Source organism: Psammomys obesus, unplaced genomic scaffold (assembly GCF_907164565.1).
Source record: "Psammomys obesus unplaced genomic scaffold, mPsaObe1.curated_primary_1811, whole genome shotgun sequence".
NCBI classification, from domain to species: domain Eukaryota; kingdom Metazoa; phylum Chordata; class Mammalia; order Rodentia; family Muridae; genus Psammomys; species Psammomys obesus.
The window spans coordinates 9,400,842-9,419,571 of NW_026590677.1; the positions used below are offsets into that span (position 1 = coordinate 9,400,842).

Here is an 18,730-nt window from a genome sequence, read left to right on the forward strand (position 1 = left end):
GCTATATTTTACAAAATAATTTTATATAATGCTAAAATTGCAAAGTTATGAAGGTCTGTTCAAATTAAGCTTATTTAATTCTAATTGTCTATGTCTTTATCAAGTCCTAAATTAACAAATGCTGTTTCTCTTGCCATGAGCTGCCTATGATCCAGACTCACCACTAGGCTTTATGGATAATAGGTTTGCTATAATAAATTTAAATGTAATTTAAAAATTGCTTTATACTGTTCAACTATATTGTTGGTTTCAAAACTCATAACTCAAGAGTTACTACATACAAGTTTTTACCAATACTCTAAATTAAGATCTATTAATTTTAGAGGCATTTATTTATGTTAAAACTTGAGCATTGTGTTATATCTTCACTATCAAAAGCTTAAAATATGCTTGGTCTTGTATTCTAAAAATGGTAATATTATTAATCTACATTATAGCCTTAGATATTTATAAGCTATGAACTTATTATGTACTAAATCATACAAAAAACTGTTATACTCTTACTTTAATGGACTGTATTTATGACTTTTAAGGCTCCAACTTAACAGGGACAAAATCTAAAGTCCTAATATTTAATGGTTAACAAATGCAAGTTAACAGTCTGTCATCTCATAGATGGTCAAGTCCTTTAACGTGTTCAAAAATATGTTTCTAGTTCTACATATGCAGGTATGGTCTCACTGCTTACTTAATTAGATAGCTGAGGATGGTCCCTGAGTCACCATACAAGAGTTGGTAAAAATAATAAGAGAGGAGTCTTCCCAATAGGCTCATCTACAGCAAAAACTATGCTCCAGAACTTGGCTGCTGCTCTGAGGCTGTCGGCATTCCCACACAGAAAACAAGATGTCTGCAATGCCCCATCCTGCCAGGGCACAGCCTAAAGTCAGCTCTGTCAGGTAACTGTTTCAAATGTAGCTGGTCCCACGGCTGCCTCAACAAGCCATACACTGCCTGCTGGAAGACTGGCCTCCAGAAGTCAAAATGCTCTCATGGATACTTGTCCTCTGTGCCCATGGAGACTCAATAAGCACAAGAGCCACAGACACTTCCAGCCTTCGAGCTCCTTGGCCTGGCGGAGGACAAATGGCTCCTAGAGTCAGCAACCTCCACCACCCTCGCCCACCTCAGGGTAACATTGCAGGTCTGTTATGGACTCACACTCAGGCCCCACAGACATATTGCCAAATTCTGTCTTGGGAGACTTCAGATGCCTTCTTAGTTCTCTTCATATACAGGAGACCAGGCCTTAAGCCTGAGTCCTAGAGTTGCTATTGTCAGTCCTAGACATGATATGCTTTGTTGCCAGTCTGAAGAAAGAGGCCTCAGACGTAACCTTTACCATCCCTTTAGCCAATGGGCAATAAATGTTCATAGCAGTCTCACCAATGCCTCATGATAAATAAAAACTAGATAACAAGGCCTAAGAAAAATGTTGTATGAAGGTCTAAGAAAGTGTTTTAAGGTTGGTAAATGCAAGTTATAAAGGTTGCAAGATCTAACGATTTAAGGTATCCTAAATAGGTAAAAATGCTTAATATTTCCTCCTGTTGCTATGCTACTGTTATATTGACTGCCCAGAACTTTGACCTTTATCAATAGAGCTCTGATTTATTATTCTAATTCTAATACAAAAACATTCTACTATATCACCCACTTATCACAGTTCCAAGCTCAAGATTTTAAATCTCCATAATGTGTAATCATACTAAAGGTTAAGATCAAGTGAGCTTTTGTCCCTTCTACTTCATGAAAGACTTCTGCCTTTTCAGAGCTCACCTTAAAGAATACTTATATCCTGGTTGTGTACTTGAGCAAATTTTGGGTATATACCTAGCAGTGGTATAGCTGGGTCTTGAGGAAGCACTATTCCTAATTGGCTGAGAAAGCACCAGATAGACTTCCAAAGTGGTTGTACCAGTTTACATTCCCACCAGCAGTAGAGGAGGGTTCCCCTTTCTCCACAACCTCTCCAGCATGTGTTGTCACTTGAGTTTTTCATCTTGGCCATTCTGATGGGTGTAAGGTGAAATCTCAGGGTCGTTTTGATTTCCATTTCCCTGATGGCTAATGAGTTTGAGCATTTCTATAAGTGTTTCTCTGCCATTTGATATTCCTCTGTGGGGAATTCTCTGTTTAGCTCTGTTCCCCATTTTTTAATTGGATTACTTGGTTTGCTGCTTTTCAGCTTCTTTAGTTCTTTATATATACTGGATATTAGTCCTCTGTCAGATAAAGGGTTGGTGAAGATTCTTTCCCAATCTGTAGGCAGTCGCTTTGTTTTGATGACGGTGTCCTTTGCTTTACAGAAGCTTTTCAGTTTCATGAGGTCCCATTTATTGATTGTTGCTCTTAGAGTCTGTGCTTTTGGAGTTCTGTTCAGGAAGTTGTCTCCTGTGCCAATGAGTTCTAGGTTGTTCGCCACTTTTTCTTCTAACAGATTTAGAGTATCTGGTTTTATGTTGAGGTCTTTGATCCACTTGGAATTTAGTTTTGTGCAGGGTGATAAATATGGATCTATTTTCATTTTTCTGCATGTAGACATCCAGTTGGACCAGCACCATTTGTTGAAGTACACAACAGGGATATTTGCTCAACCATGTTTATAGCAGCTTTATTTGTAATAGCCAGAACCTGGAAACAACCGAAATGTCCATCAACGGAGGAATGGATACAGAAATTGTGGTATTTTTTCACAATGGAATACTACTCAGCAATCAAAAAGGAGGAAATCATGAAATTTGCAGGCAAATGGTCGGATCTAGAAAAGATCATTCTGAGTGAAATATCCCAGAAGGAGAAAGACAAACACGGTATATACTCGCTTATATAGACCAATAAGATATGATAAACATAATGAAATCTATACACCTAAAAATGATAATCAAGAGAGCAGACATGGGTAAGATGATCAATCCTCATTTAGAAAGACAGATGGGATGTGCATTGAACGTATGACAGGAGTCTACCCCAGAAGGCATCTGAAAGACTGTACCTAGCAGTGTTTCAAAGCAGACACTAAGACTCATAACCAAACCTTTGGCAGAGTACAGGGAATCATATGAAAGAAGGGGAGTTAGTATGATGGGGAAAGGATAGGAGCTCCACAAGGACCAAATATATCTGGGCACAGGGTCTTTTCTGAGACTGACATTCAACCAAGGACGATGTATGGATATAACCTAGAACCTCTGCTCGGATGTAGCCCGTGGTAGCTCAGTAACCAATTGGTTTCCCATAGTAAGGAGAACAAGGACTATTTCTAACAGGAACTCAGTGGCTGGCTCTTTGACCTCCCCACCCCCCAAGGGAGGAGCAGTCCTGTTAGGCCACAGAGGAGGACTTTGCAGACCTGATAAAACAAGGTCAGATGAATGGGGAGGAGGTTTCCCCTATCAGTGGACTTGGAAAGCGGCACGGTGGAGATGAGGGAGGGAGATTGGGAGGGAATGAGGGAGCGGGATACAGCTGGGATACAGAGTTAACAAAATGTAACTAATAAGAAAAAAATAAAAGTTAAAAAAAGAATACTTATGCTGTTAACACCAATGTGTATGTCTAGTTCCTTTTTCCGTAATGTATATTTCACTGCATATTACAATCATGATGCTAACATGCATAAAGTTTTATCTCCTTAAAACTAATTCTTGTAAGTTGCAGGAAATCCACCTCTCAGGTCAATTGGGCTCCAGTAAGTACTGCACCTATTGCCTATCTCAAAGTATGGTATTTTTCCCCTTTCCCTGGTTTTGGGACTTCCCTTTCCTGGCTACTTGATTGCTACATTCCTACATCCAACACCAGCTGGTCGGTGACTCTTCCCTTCTGGATGGTATCAATTCCTGGCTACTGATTGCTACTTTTGTACACCCAACACCAGCTATTTTGATGAGTCTTCACTTCTCATTGGGGCAAATGCTTCCTACCGCTACAGACAACCTACATCAAATCCTTCATCTAGGACCATCTTCTCCCTTGGGTAAGATTTTCCCTCTACTGGCACTGTTTCTCTCCCTCCCCATCTTGCTTGTCTATGAAAATCCTAGCAGTAGGTAAACCGTGTCTGCTATGGGCAACTGTGCCCTTGGTCTCTGGCCAATGCTGATGAGCTGTTGGAACAGATTGTACCAATCTACTGAGTCAAACCTTGTTCTCAGGGCACCTTGACAGGGCACTGACTCCTACCTGCCCAATGGGAATAGTCCATTTGTCCATTCCTCCAGATTATCCTTGGGCATGTCTTGCGGAAAATTTCAGATTTCTACACCTAGTGCCTGCTTTAAGGGCCTCTAAGCATACACACTTCTGTAACCAAACTTAGCCTCAATTTCCTTAGATGATAGATACAAAGCAAAGCCTTTTAAATTACTGCTAGTGATTGGGTAAATGGAAGTTCCCTCAGGTGAATGGAGGTTCCCATGTGCAAATCTCTTTAATCCAAACCTTCCACCTCTGTTCGCTCTCCCAAAAGTTTTAAATGTACACCTAAAAAAATTTTCTCCATAACCTGGTTGACTTTGTCTTCTTCCTATATGTATATGTTCTAGTATCCTGCCAGACCCAGGTGTTTCTTATATCCACAACAGTGCCAAAGCAACCACAGATAAGCAAAGTGACTGAATTATATAAGGAAGGGCAGCTAAGGGAAGGGACTCTCAGAGCCTAGGCTGAAGAAATTAGGGTAAGGGTTGGGATATGCCAGCCAGGAGGGCCTGGTAACAAATAGAGACTGAAGGATGCTGGGAGAAACTGGTAGACAGTGTCAGCTTTGATATGTTAAATAATCACTGTAATCATTTGCCCCAAGCTTGAGACCTAACACTGGGCCTAATTTTCATGGGACTTCTGTGGGGAGGTAATAAGTCTTCATTGTGCTCCAAACCAAGAAATTGTTGTTGCTGCAGCTCAAATGTTGGACCATCTATCTCCTTAGTCTCATCCTACTGTAGCAGAGGTGCTTGTCCTCAGCAGCCTGGCAGTACTGCAGACGGAGCTCAGAATGACACAGTCAGGAGCTGAAAAACACTCATGGTGTCCTGAAAGAGGTTCACTGTTACTTTTGTGTTGTAGGAACAGCTAATGCATAAGAAAGCTTGCGGGTAAGTGGACTATCTGATTTATTAAATATTTTTAATGTTTTTGTTCACTTTTTATGGATGCATACCTGTGTGTACTTGCCTCCCTGCTTGTGTGTGTGTGTGTGTGTGTGTGTGCCACATGCTTTCAGGTGTCATCAGAGGCTGGAAGAGGGTGCCAGGATCCCTGGAGCTGAAGTTTACTGAAGTGGGTGCTGGAAGCTGAACCCAGGTCTTCTGCAAGAAAAGCAAGTGCTCCTAACCACTAGACTATCTCTTTGATATACATACATACATATATATATATATATATATATATATATATATATATATATATATATATATTTGCTATCTATCACTTTTGATTCTGTTGGCACCTCCACTAGTCAGGGATAAGGAACTAGGGCAGTCAGTAAGTAGATAGGTACCAATGCTTATGTTGTCCTCAGTGTCCCTCTCCATAGAGTTCATCTGCAGCTGTTCACTTTATTCCCTCTGTGTTCTGTGATTCACCATAGAAGGCCTTGCAAAAGATAGGATCTGGTGCTATGATTATTAGGCAGCTCAAATTTCCTCAACCCCACAGTAGCCATGTTTTGGAAGCAGTCTTCAGAATTATCCTTCTCCATGTATGGATGCTATGCACCCAGAACATCTAATTTTTATCTGGTTTCTCACTGTCTGCTATTTTCTTCAGTTCGCCACAGTTCTCAACTCTTTCTGGGGTCATATGTGAAATGTGCAATTTCAGGCTCCCAGGACTAGGAGAAAGTGGCTCTACTATGCCACCTCCTGTTACTGCCCCATCTCCAACCGAGGATTTCTTGTGCTTTCTGAACTTCCAGGAAAATGATTTGGTTTGCTAACATTCACCTAATGCCATGTATAAAGCTGTCTTTGGTTGCTATTTGTTTTGTTTTGCTTGGATATCATAGACTCACAGATCTTCTAACAGGATGGACTTCAATACCTAGTTGCAAGACTTTGAGGGGAGGGTGAGGCAAGACTTAATATTTGCCTTACAAAACCAAAGCACTCTTCCTGTTCTGTAGAAGAGGGACCTAGTTAGCTTGGCAAAAAGCAAATGTAACCTTGGCATAATCCAGGGAAAAGCAAAGCTATAATAAAACAGTGAAGAAACAGAAAACAGAAAGCATTACAAGGCTGCCACCTGCTGTTGAATCAAATGTATAGGAGGAAAGCTTGTGGGAGAGTATAGGTTGAGAGGGGAATAGGGTGGTGGAACAACTCCAGGATTTGAATAGAGAGGGGCTTCACCGAGAAATCTTTACCAACACTACTAGTGCTACATTGCTAAACAAACTGTCTCTTGTTGATGATAGGCAAAGTGGGGCCTTCCTACAACCCAGAAGAAATCCTAAAGAATTTTGAGTGGTGTGTGTGTGTGTGTGTGTGTGTGTGTGTGTGTGTGTGTGTGTGTAGCAAATAAAAGAGCCCCAGAGTACACAAAACAATGCTGGTGAATAGGAAGGGAGAAATACCTAATGCCATGGTGGTGAGTCCTTCAACACCCACACACTAGAGTTGCTGGATAGAGAGTCAGCAGGGAGCCAGAAGAACTGAGAACCTTATAGAGTAAGGAGATCTAAATGGAATACATAGAATGTTCCACCAAAGAACAGGCATACACTAGCTTAATTTCTCAGTTGCCTTGAAACATTTGTGAAAAAAGAGACCCTTCTAGCTTGTGGAACATACCTCAGCACCTAGGAGACATGCAACTACAAACAATGATTTTTAGGACTCTAGTGAATTCAGACTAAGAATCTAACAGCCAGATTACAGTACAATCGGAAATTTTGTCTGACACTTACCATTCCAGTTTCTGTTTCTGGCCTTGTAACACAAGTGTGGGGTTTAGGAAGATTAGTCCTCCATGTTTGAAAGTACTGTAGGCCAGACAGAGAAGATATGTGATTGGAGTAGCTCAAACCAGAACACTGTGGATGGCAATCAGGTAACCTGGTGACAGTTCAACAGGTTACTGCCACACTCTCCACTTCCAGTAAAGCTTGTACATCAACAGCAAGGAAATGTAGAGCTTGTTAACTGTGGCAGAGTCAGTTCAGTGAGTGTTTGTATTGTTGCAGTGAGCAGGCAAGGGTAGGTTTTCAAACCTTTGTGTTAATTAGAGAATCCCAGGACAAGGCCAGGTTAGGCCAGCTTCCTGCTATGTGCTTTGCATCTGTTGTAAACTATGGGCCAAGTACACCAACCAGTGTTTCTCATAAATAATGTTGTACTGTGTTTAAAAGGCCCAAAATGGCCTCTTCTTCTTGCAAGCTATTTGCTGTGACTGTGCCAGGAGTTTGCCCACTGGGTTTTTGTGATTGGTCCTTTGGGGAAGACTGGCACTTTAATTACCTTCCCATGGTGCCACCTCATGTAGTATGTGGTAAATGGATCACAGATGAGTTTCCTAAACTTGCATCATTTCTTATTTCATAATGTTATGGTGGTGACTAGTGTGTTCTTCTAGGAAGTAAAAGAGATGGGGTTTCTTTCCTGGGTTATACTGGCAAGAAGACCGGTCATTATGAACATACTGGGGACATGTTTCTGCCTTCAAAATCCTGGAGCTGTGGTGGAAATGTGGATATGAGAGATGTTTTCTGGAATCCATCACTTAGATAGTAAGTGACCAGGCAGCTTGGTTAGTAGGTAAGCAGGCCTGGGACTGTACAACTCTTTCACTTCCTCTTCCCCTATGATCTTCTCTCACTGGGAAACTTCAGATCTGGGGTTCCGTAGATGTGGACATTGTGGCTGAGAAATCATAACTGTACATGTGTTACCAGGGAGGTGAGGGAAGATACATACAAGAGTTTCTTAGCACTTATTGGCAGTCCCTATCCCTCTCATAGCACACCTTATGCTGTGTGATGTAAGAGTAGAGAGGAAGAACATATGAAGACCAAATCCATATCACAGTACGGAGAGATGATAAACCTCAAAAGAGAGAAATCGGGTAGGTCACAGAATATGCCACTTTGGTGATCTGGTTCGAGGTTGTGATTGTCTTAATGATATCTGCATTAGGCCTTTCTGAAATCCAAGAAAAGGAAGATCACAGTGAGCAAGTCAGTTACCTGGAGGAAAAAGAGATACTGTGTGAATAGAGTGGAGGTCTAGGAGAATTTTTTTCTTTTTTTGCACAAAACTAGGAACTGTTTCAGAGGCCTTATCTTTGTAGTCAGCTAGAAGGTCACAAAAAGAACATTTGAACTGTGTCTGCTCTCCTCCAAGATTCCATGATGTCTCTTATCTCTTGTTCCTTATTTGTAAGTTTAGAGTCCATATGGGAGAAAGTCTGACAAGAAACAGCTAGTGAGATCTGTCCACAGCCTCTGCAGCATGCCCTTAACAGCAGTGGATGTAAGAGAGGACCGTGAAGTCTTCTGGGACGGCTTGGGGGATGGAGTAGGAAGACGGACCCCGAAGGGGTCAGTGGCCCTTCTAGTTCTGATCTCCCTCTGTGTAGTTCCAGTGTGACCAACAGTGGACCCAGTTCTTTGTCTGGGATGCTAGCGTTGCCTTTGTGTTGAAGAATGTCAGCTATGAGATGTGTGGTGAGCACTGGCAGAGGTGTGTGCTGGAGGCATTCTCCGTACCTAGCTCTGGCATGGGTGGACACAGGCCAGGGACTGAGAACAGAATCTCTGGGATTAGAGTTCCTGATTTTCACTCTTTTCCCCCACAGATACCTATTTTGTCATTACCTCAGATGTACCCTATTCTGTGCAGCATAGGTTCACAGGAGAACAAATGGAATACCTAAAGGTAAAGCAGTCTGTAAGCATGGTGTATGTTCACTTCCCACACACAGCTCTCCTTCCCCGAAGTCTCTGATGTCCCCAACACGATGACACACAATGCCACAGTGCTACTCTCTGTGTCTCTGTCTTTACAGATGGCCATGAGAAAAAGATACAATGTTTTCTAGCATGCTCTGTACCTACAAAAGCTCCATTTTGACTCAGGTACGGCTGACAGCAATGTATGTATGTCTGGCTAGGAAGAAGATATACATGTCATAGCCTGTGGAGAGGTATGTGCTGGGGTTGGTTCAGATAGACCCCTCTCTACCTTCTGATTCCTTTCTATCCTCTTCTTGAAGATTTGATGATTCATGACATAGACATGATTATGAATCAAAGAAACTATATGGCTGCCACCATTCAAACCATTCCAGAGGATTTCTCTGAGGTGTTGATGTTTGGGAGCGGGGCTGGAAAGGTTGGAGTGCAGGGCAAATATGCCTCCAAGGATCTTGACAGTAAGGATCACTCTAACTCTTATTCCCCAAAGCTGCTATCCTTGAATGTGAGCAGCAACAACTGTTCCAGTTAGATAGCCAGTTTGATGTGGCAGAGAAGGCACCCCAACTCAAGATCCTGAACCTCTCCAAAAACATAGTGAAAAGAAGAGCTTGAGGATGAGGTTGGATCGTAGTATAGACTGTGGTACTTGACAGCATTAGGCCAGCAAAGCAACCCATGTGTGGGGAGCATGGGTCCTGAACCACTGATGACTGTCTTTGCCTGGGACACTGTAGGTGTTACTTTTTATACTATTTTATTTTGGGTTTCTTAATGCCTCTTTCTCCATTCTCCACACTAATCCCTTCTAACACCTCAACACCAGGTAGGAGAGAAAGATTAGTGGCAAGAAAGGGTAGATTTCTCTTTAGCTACTTCCTGCTGGTTAGGGTTGTCAGGTTCCTTGGGGGAAGTCCAATCTTCTTTTCAGGATATTGCTGACTTTTTCTTATCAAACTACATCAAGAGCAATCAAGAGCAGCTTGGGGGAATGCCAGCAGCCTTTTTCTTTCTCAGAGCTCCTTTCTCTCTCTGGGATCCGGCCTTTATTCCTTCTATGAGTCCTCAGATTTGAACTATCTGCAGCTGGCAAAGGGCTCCTCTCAGCGCCTGCACCAGGCAAATAGTTTGCTGCTGTGGACAATCCGAATCAGTCCCATATCCTATACCTGGGATCAAAACAAAAACATGTTTACATCCACAAAAGGGCACCTTTGCCGGTTCTCTCCCATTTTCTCAGCTAAAGACAGAGTGGGAGTTGGAGAAGATGAAAGGGCTGAAGCTGGAAGAGCTCTGGCTAGAAGACAACCCCTTGTGTAGCACCTTCCCAGACCATACTGCCTAGGTAAGGTACATACATACCTGCCAACACCTCCCTGCCTGCCCCCTGGTGGCCTGACTGACTCTCTAGGGGAGGAGGTCCTCTGGGAGGACCACAGGGCCAGCTCTTTCCCCTGTCTCTGCACTAGACCTTGCTCACGGGCCTCCTTTGCTCTGTCCTGTCTGCCCCACCTCACCCAACATGGGCTTTGTTTCCTTAGCTTGTGTGAGTTTTCAGTCTCCTCAGCTGGCCCTGCTGTGCACCTCGACAGTACCAGTACCTACTCCCTAGTCCTGAGAGGAGCCTCTATATTTTGTTCCTGAATGCCCCTGCCCCCATGAGTCCCAGGCTTCTCTAGAGGTTGTCGTGCCCTAGGCAGTGGGCTCAGGTCCTGGGTGATGCTGACGTGGACATCCCTTCCTCTGGACTACTGCTGGAATCTCTGTCTTCCTTGAGACAAAACTTTGGCTCTCTAAATCAGGGATCCAGGAGTGGGCTATAACCAGGGAGCTGAAGGCTTCCTGGAACAGGAGGGGAAGAAAGAGGGCTAAAGAGGGTGAGTAGAAAGAAAAAGATTGGCCTCCTAGAGACCTCCATCCCTTCTCAACCTACCTATGGACCAAGCTACCTTCCTCATCCATCCTACCTACCTAGCATATAAGAGGAGCCTTGGGTTGCCTGAGACAAGCAACTTAATTCCTTGGGAAAGACCATAGGCCATGTAGCCCAGGTTGAGGTGGGTATTCACACACCACTTCTTCAGCTTATGGAAAATGGTTCTTGCCCCCAGGGAGGCTTGTTGACCCTATCTCACTGAGGAAACAGTATGTACCTGACTCAGTAGCATGAATGTTTTCATTCCTTCTTTGAGACCCTGGGCTAGCCAGGCACAAGTAAAGGAAAAGGCAGCAGAAGGTGAGTCTCTTTCTCTCCTGCTACCTTCATCTGCTACACCAGACCAGAATCTCTTATTCCCTTTTAATTGCTTCCTCTGTTGCCTTTGCCTCTTCTCTCTTGTCTCTCACATATCTCCCTTGCCCCTCATTCCTTTTGTGTCACCATTTACCACCCCATGACATCTCCTTTCTTCATCCTGATTCCTGGCTCTCTCTTCATCTCTCAACATCTGGAAGAATCCTGGACACCTTTCAAAGTGGGCAGGCCTTCTCTGGAGATTCTCAGAAAGGGAAGGGAGGCAGGGAGAGGAAGGAATCCCTGTAGTCTGGGCTCCCAATGTGGCTTTTTGTGGCCCTGGTGAAGGGGACCAGTGCATTGTAGGTGGGAGCTACCCAGGTATTGGGAAGTGGGCAAGTGGTTGCAAGAGAACTGGAGGGAGCACCAATGGTGGAATGGGGCAGGGGAGAACTGCCCAAATCTGAACTTTCAATCACTTCTGTGGCTTTTGCTTTTGAACAGTGCAGTCCAAGACTATTTCCAGGAATTGTCACACCTGGTATATTCCTGCCTTAATCACTGTCATATCTTCCTCACAAAAATGACCTCCACACTCAATCCCAGCCTGTTTATATCTTGCCTAGGTTATGTTTTTGCCTAGGACAGCCATCTATTTTCAATGTCTTGGATTCCAAAAAAACTAATCTGAGTGTTGTCCCATAAGTATACACACACAAACAAACTACATGGCACATACAGCCACACACACACAGAGAGACCCACTCCTATAAACCACAAATGATAGAGGTTTACAGTACCCCACAATTCAAACACCCTCTTTAATCTCACAGCCCAGGGAATTTCATGGTCCCTTTACACGTGGTCTCTGAGTCTAGGTTTCACCTTGTATCTCCTCCTCTTCATGGACATCCAGTACTACCCCCCTGGCATGCATTCCCAGCCTTCTGTTCCTTTTTTCAGGATGGCAGGAAGTTACCACTTTCAACTGTAATGGACACTGAAGAGCCCCGTTTAATGAAGCCCTGCAAGCAAGAGAGATTTATGGTGTCCCCAGTAAAGCTTAGTAGAAGCATCATCTACCATGGCCTTGTAGTCTAGGAAAGTTTCAAGGGCTCTGAGGTCATAAAGAAGCAAGTATGCCAATTCCTGTAGGAGTAAGTGCACATGGGACCTCAAGGAAGGGAAGGAGCTTGCTAGGTTGGACCACCTTAGCACAGGTCTGCTCACAGGCCTTTTTAAGTAAACAGTTTTATCCACTTCCACACCCAATAGGTACTACTTGATCGATGACTATGGAGAGCAACAGGGTTTCCTCAGTGCTTGCCGTGACCAGGCCTGCTTCTCACTGACCATTGTCTTCAACCCCAGTGATCCAGATCTGTGAGTATCATAGCTCATGTTCTGTTCTGGAGCATGTTAATCTACCTCCCACTCCTACAACCAAGTAGACACAACTGACTCCCAGGAAGCATCTGCACTGCCTGGCTTCCTCGCGTAAGATTCTTTTCTCCTAGGAGAGCCTTATTTGGCTACTTCAAATATGAAAGGGATATGAAGAATTCCAAGGAGTTCTGTAACTGTGTGATAAGGAATGCCTGGTAGAGTTCATGAACTTGGGATGTGAAGGAGATGATCATAGTGCATAATAAACAAGTCCCTGATCTTTGCTTCTTCACTCCTCTATAGACATTCAGAGGCAGCTGCTGAAGAGCACAAAACATGACACTATGGACTGTCTCACAGCATCGTGCAAAATCCTGCAAGCCTTCAGTTCTTTCCAGGTAGACATCTGTTTCCATATGGTGAGCACCATCTTCGGCACTGAGCCATGTTCCTATGTGATTAGAAAGTTAAGCAGGACCCTGAGATCACGTTGTGTTTCCCTTTCAGGAATGATGATCTGCTTCTCTGTTAGTGGGCTGTTCAAGGAAGTTGAGTATTTGTAGAACCCTCTCCTAGATCCCTTCTTCCTTCCTGACATGGATGTGTGACTCTCAGCATTCCCCCAGCTCTCCTTATTGCGTGTCTTTTCTCTTGTGCTCTTCTGCCCGCAGAACCCTGCCCACACACCATCCTGGTCTGAACAAGTGAGGTCTGTGCCTGTCTGCGCCACAGCTCCTGGGTCAGGGAGGGCACACAGGTTGTAGGGTTTGTTGGCTCTCATTCCAGATCCTTACACTGTTACTTTGGGCCAGTTGCTTAACCTCTGCATTTCCCCATTTGCAAATGATGCTAAATGACACCCCACCCAAGACAGACATGAAACAGCCCAAGTAAACATTGGAACTTATTTTTCACAAGGTCCAGAATATGGCAGGAGACCAATCAATAGGAGTGGGTTGTTCCTCTTTTTGCCTGGCCCTCTCCCCATTCCCATCACAGATACCTGACTCCAAGATAATAGTAGGTCCTGGACCCATTCAACATAAGACCCTGACTGAGGAATGTTCTGTGAGTATGCAAAACATGTGTAACTCTAAGAATGCTTTAATGTTTCTTGTCCTTGAAGTGGAGAGCAGCTCTCAAGGATGTGTTAATGCCTTCACTCAGACCTTCATTGTTACCTATGGCAACAGTTCAGAGTAAGTGCTGTGTTGTGGATTGCCACTCTCACCCCATCCTGGTGCCAGCAGTGTGAGAGTGTGGTAGTACTGTTCCCTGGGAATTGGGGGGGGGTAGTTTCAGTATATTGGAAGAGCAAAAGGTAGATCCAAGGAGCAGTATAGCCTATGCATTATAGCCTAGCAGTTAAGAGGAGCTCCAGGATTAGAATACCAGTTTACTTCCTGACCCTAACAGCCACTGTCACCTAGGCCCAATTAACTCATCTCTCTAGGAGACTGATTCTTCCTCTGAAAATGGTAAATGAGGGTAACCAGATCCTTTTTCTACTGTGTAGGCTAAATGCATGGGGGTTAAATCTCCAAATCCAGTGAAGCTGGTAGACAGTTCTTTGAAGGAGGTGGTGTTCTCGGGACATCAGCAAAATATTTCACTAGGAAGTCCACACAGGCGCATAGGAAGAATCCAGATGCTGAGTAGTACAGGTTAAAGAGGATCCTGTCTGGGTCAGTGAGGGGATTGTTCACCTGTCCAGTTGGCTCAGGGACTGGTTTTCCTCTAGCCTTTGCATTGCCAATGACTAACTTTTTGTGATGAATCCAAGCCCTGCTGAGATCTAGGGTGCCTTTACCATACCCTTGCCCACATCATGCTTTACCTTCAAGCTCCTCCTTTCTCAAGAGCAGCAAAGAATGGCGCAGGCTTTCTTCACTGAGTTGGGGTTGAACTTGAGTGACCTCAGAAGTCAGTGAGTGCTATAAATGTGGACAGGATGGTAGTGGGGCTGGAGTTGGAAAGAATAATGGATCTCACACAACATGTAAAAAGCAAAATGTGTTTATATTTACTTCTGCTCCTTAAAAAGTGAGTTGGGGAAGCACACTGAAAAAAAGAAGGTCAGATTTTGTAATAGTAGAGGTAAAGAATTTTTAAAGATAGTCCATTTCTCAAATGGAAAGTCCAAAAGAATTCATTACATTAAACCCCTAAATAAGCAAGGTCAGCATGTTTGAAGGATGTAAGATTAATGTACAGATACCAATTGCATTTCTGTATACTTGCAACAAATGACCAAAGAGTGAATTTGGAAAAGCAAGATCATTTAGAACAGCATCCAAAAGAGTAAAATACTTCACCACAAATGTACCAAAAGGGAGTGGGAGAGATGTGTCTATGTGTAGAATCGCTTGCTGTACAAGTGTCAGGACCACACACCACATGAATGGCCCTATGGCCTCCACACATGCACCATTGTGCTCATGTACCTGCACTCTCTGGAACATGCATCTGTGTGTACTCACCCATACCCACATCTGCGTCCCTCTCCCAGCTCATACAATCATAGCTGAAAAATGTGTCTTAAAAAAAATGACTGCCTCTGACATAATCTAATTGGCCTGCTCTTTGATCACCTCCCCCTGAAGGGGGAGCAGCCTTACCAGGCCACAGAAGAGGACAATGCAGCCACTTTTGATGAGAACTGATAGACTAAGATCAGAAAGGAGAGGAGGACCTTCCCTATCAGTGGACTTGGGGAGTGGCATGCATGCAGAAAGGGGAGGGAGGATGGGATCGGGAGGGGAGGAGGGAGGGGCTTATGGGGGGATACAAAATGAATAAAGTGTAATTAATAAAAAAAAGTTACTAAAAAAAATGAAAGAAGACCTAAATAATGACAAAGTAATCTCCATGTTCACAGATATGGCATTACCAGTACTATCCAGGGAAATCTTCACTTACTTTGAAATCTTTCTCAAAGTACCAACTGGTTTCTTTGCAAAAACTGACAGACAGTTGGCTCAGCACTTAAGGGTATTTAATAAGCCTGAGGATTCAAGATCAATTCTCACCAGCAACATGGCATCTCACAGATGTCTGTCACTCCAGTTTCAAGGGATCCAACACTTTTATGGCTTCAGTGGATACATGCAGGTATGCACATGGACAAATCACTCATAGATCCATAAAATAACCTCAAATTTAAACAGTTTTAAATTGACAAGGTGATCCTGACGTTCATGTGGAAATGCAGTGTACAGGCATTACTCCCAACAGCTTCAAATGTGAAGAAACAAAGTAAAAAGAGGCACACTTCCCACTTCAAAATCCAGCTGCAAATCTCCATTGAATATGGCTATGTGGCGTTTGCATCAGTGCTACAGGGTTATTGGGCCCATACAGAAGAAACCCTCACACTGATGGACAGTTGATTATTACCAAGGCTGTTCAACTGTCACATTACCATAGAAACTAATAATATCTTTTGAACATAGGGTACTGAGAGAACTGGATGTTCCTGTCAAAAACAGTAAATTTTGATTTCCTACACCCTCATACCCGATACAAACACTGGCCATGCATAGACTGAGGATACAAAATTGTTACTCAAACTCCAATGCCCAAAGAACAAAACGTAGGTATAAATCTTTATGGCCTTGAATTATTCAGCCAAATATTGTTGGTGATGCCATTTCATTTAGATTTTCAAATTTTGTGGCATACAGGCTCTTGAAGTAAGACCTAATTTTAGATTTCCTCAGTGTCTGTTATTATGCCCCCCTTTCGTTTCTGATTTTGCTGATTTGGATAGTGTCTCTCATGCATTTTAGTTAGGTTAGATAAGGGGTGATTTTCTCAAAGAACCAGCTCTTGGTCTCATGGATTCTTTGAATTGTTGTGACACCAAAAGCCCAAGCAGCCAAAGGAAAGCTGCCAAATTGGTATTCATTAAAAATCGGTGTATCCCCCATTGCTGTCAGTAAAGTGCAAAGGCATGAGACAGAATGTGAGAACGGAATGCAGAACACATAAGAATACAGGAAGAATACTTAGTAGACAACAGTAAAAAGGCAAATGACACAACTGAGACTGGGGAAAGGATTTGAACAGACATTTGTTCCTCTGAAGAAGATATGCAATGACCAGCAAACACATAATTTTTCTCTCATCACTATTAATCATTAGAGAAATGTAAATCAGAATGTCATGGTTGATCTTGAGGACCCCCTTCCTTGTTGGATTAAGAGATGCATAGGAGATTACTAAATCATACAGAGAGAGAGACCCAGACACAGTGAGAAACAGAAATAGAGAGGGGGGAGGAAAAGAAGGAGAATTGGGGTGAGTTGAGGGTTGGGTATGTCATATTATTTCTCAAAATGTAACCATAGAGTTGCCACATGGCCTAATAATCCCACTGCAAAGTACAGACAGCAAATAGCAGAAACGTATTTAGTCCAAAACTTGTATGTTTATAGCAGTGTTATTTATAGTAGGCAAAACAACTCAACTGTCTTCTTGCAGATGAATGGTTACATAAATATGGTACATATCACAGGGTGATAGTGATCAGCAATAATCGTGAATATGGACCTGATACATACTCTGACATGTTTGAAACTTGGAACTATTAGGCTAAGTGAATGGAGACAATCGCCTAAGTCCATTTTATTTGTTAAAGGCCATTTATTAAAAATATTTAGGATGGGAAAGTTGGTAGTGATTGAAAGCTCAGTAGAAGTTACCAGGACCTGGGAGACATGGGAGAGTAGGGACTATGCTTTAGCACTTAAAGAGCAACAGAGCAGTTCTGGAACTGGGATTGTCACAGAGTTTTGTGCATATACTAAAAAAAAAAAATGACTGGGGATATGCACTTGAAATAGGGAACATCCTGAGATATGTCATACATTTTAGTATAAAAATTATGGGGGAGAATTTGTTTTCGAATTTCTATTTCTGATATTCTTGAGCTTCTCTTTTAAAAGGAATGATGGATAGATATTAAGTTTCACTGCTCTTAGGAACACCCTGTTACTGCTTTGGATTCCCCTGAGTTCTACCAGGTCTTTCTCCACTATTATTATGGTGCTAAATCTTACACACATATCACAGAAAATGTGTAGCATAGGTTAAGTGGTGGCATTTGTGACCAGTGCATCTACCCTGTGGTAATAATGTCCTTCTCCTACCTCAAGTACCTTGAGGACAACAAGTAGGACTATACCAGAGCTGCTGAGGCCTTCCCTATGCTCTAAGTGAGTTCTGGGAATCAAATGAGTCACAGATGGGTATTTCTGAGCCTTCAGCAAGATGGAGTCTAGGTGACCAAGGGATAGAACTTGGGTCACTGGGCGCTTCTGACATCCCATCTCCATTGTTCTAGACCAAGAGCAAGATCCCAAAGGAATTCTTCAAACAAATGACGTAATACGAGCTGAAGGATGTCATCTTCCTCTTGTCCATATACATTTTTCCCAAATTTTTATTTTTTATATTAATTACAGTTTATTCACTTTGTATCTCAGCTGTAGTCCCCTCCCTCATCTCCTCCCAATCCCAATCCCAATCCCCACCCACCTTCCCTCATCTCCTCCCTGCCCCTCTCTAACTCCACTGATAGGGGAGGTCCTCCTCCTCTTCCATCTGACCCTAGTACATGAGACCCTAGGTCTCATCAGGGCTGTCTGCATTGTTTTCCTCTGTGGCCTAGCAAGGCTGCTCCTCCCTTGGGGGAGGGGAGGTCAAAGAGCCAGCTACAGAGTTCATGTCAGAGACAGTCCCTGTTCCCCTTATTAGAGAAACCCACTTGGATACTGAGCTGCCATGGGCTATGTCTGAGCAGGGGTTCTAGGTTATAGCCATACATGGTCCTTGGTTGGAGATACAGTCTCAGAAAAGACCCCTGTGCCCAGATATATTTGGTCCTTCTGGTGCTCCTATCCTCTACAGGTCTTACTAAATCCCCCTTCTTTAATATGATTCCCTGCATTCTGCCCAAGGTTTGATTACGAGTCTCAGCATCTGCTTTGATAAACTGCTAGGTAGAGTCTTTCAGAGGCCCTCTATGATAGGCTCCTGTCCTGTTTCTTGTTTTCTCCTACTTCTAATGTCCATCCCATTTGTCTTTCTAAGTGAGGATTAATCATCTTGCCCTGGGTCCTCCTTCTTGTTTAGCCTCTTTAAGTGTACAGATTTTAGTATGTTTATCGTATCTTATAGGTCTAGTAGCCACTTAT

The 18,730-nt window shown here is 43.2% G+C and overlaps 1 pseudogene; it reads left to right on the forward strand.

Moving 5' to 3' along the window:
• Nucleotides 1–1,086: 1,086 nt before the first annotated feature.
• On the forward strand, nt 1,087–17,922 carry LOC129677660 (nuclear RNA export factor 2-like; annotated as a pseudogene).
• Nucleotides 17,923–18,730: the final 808 nt, after the last annotated feature.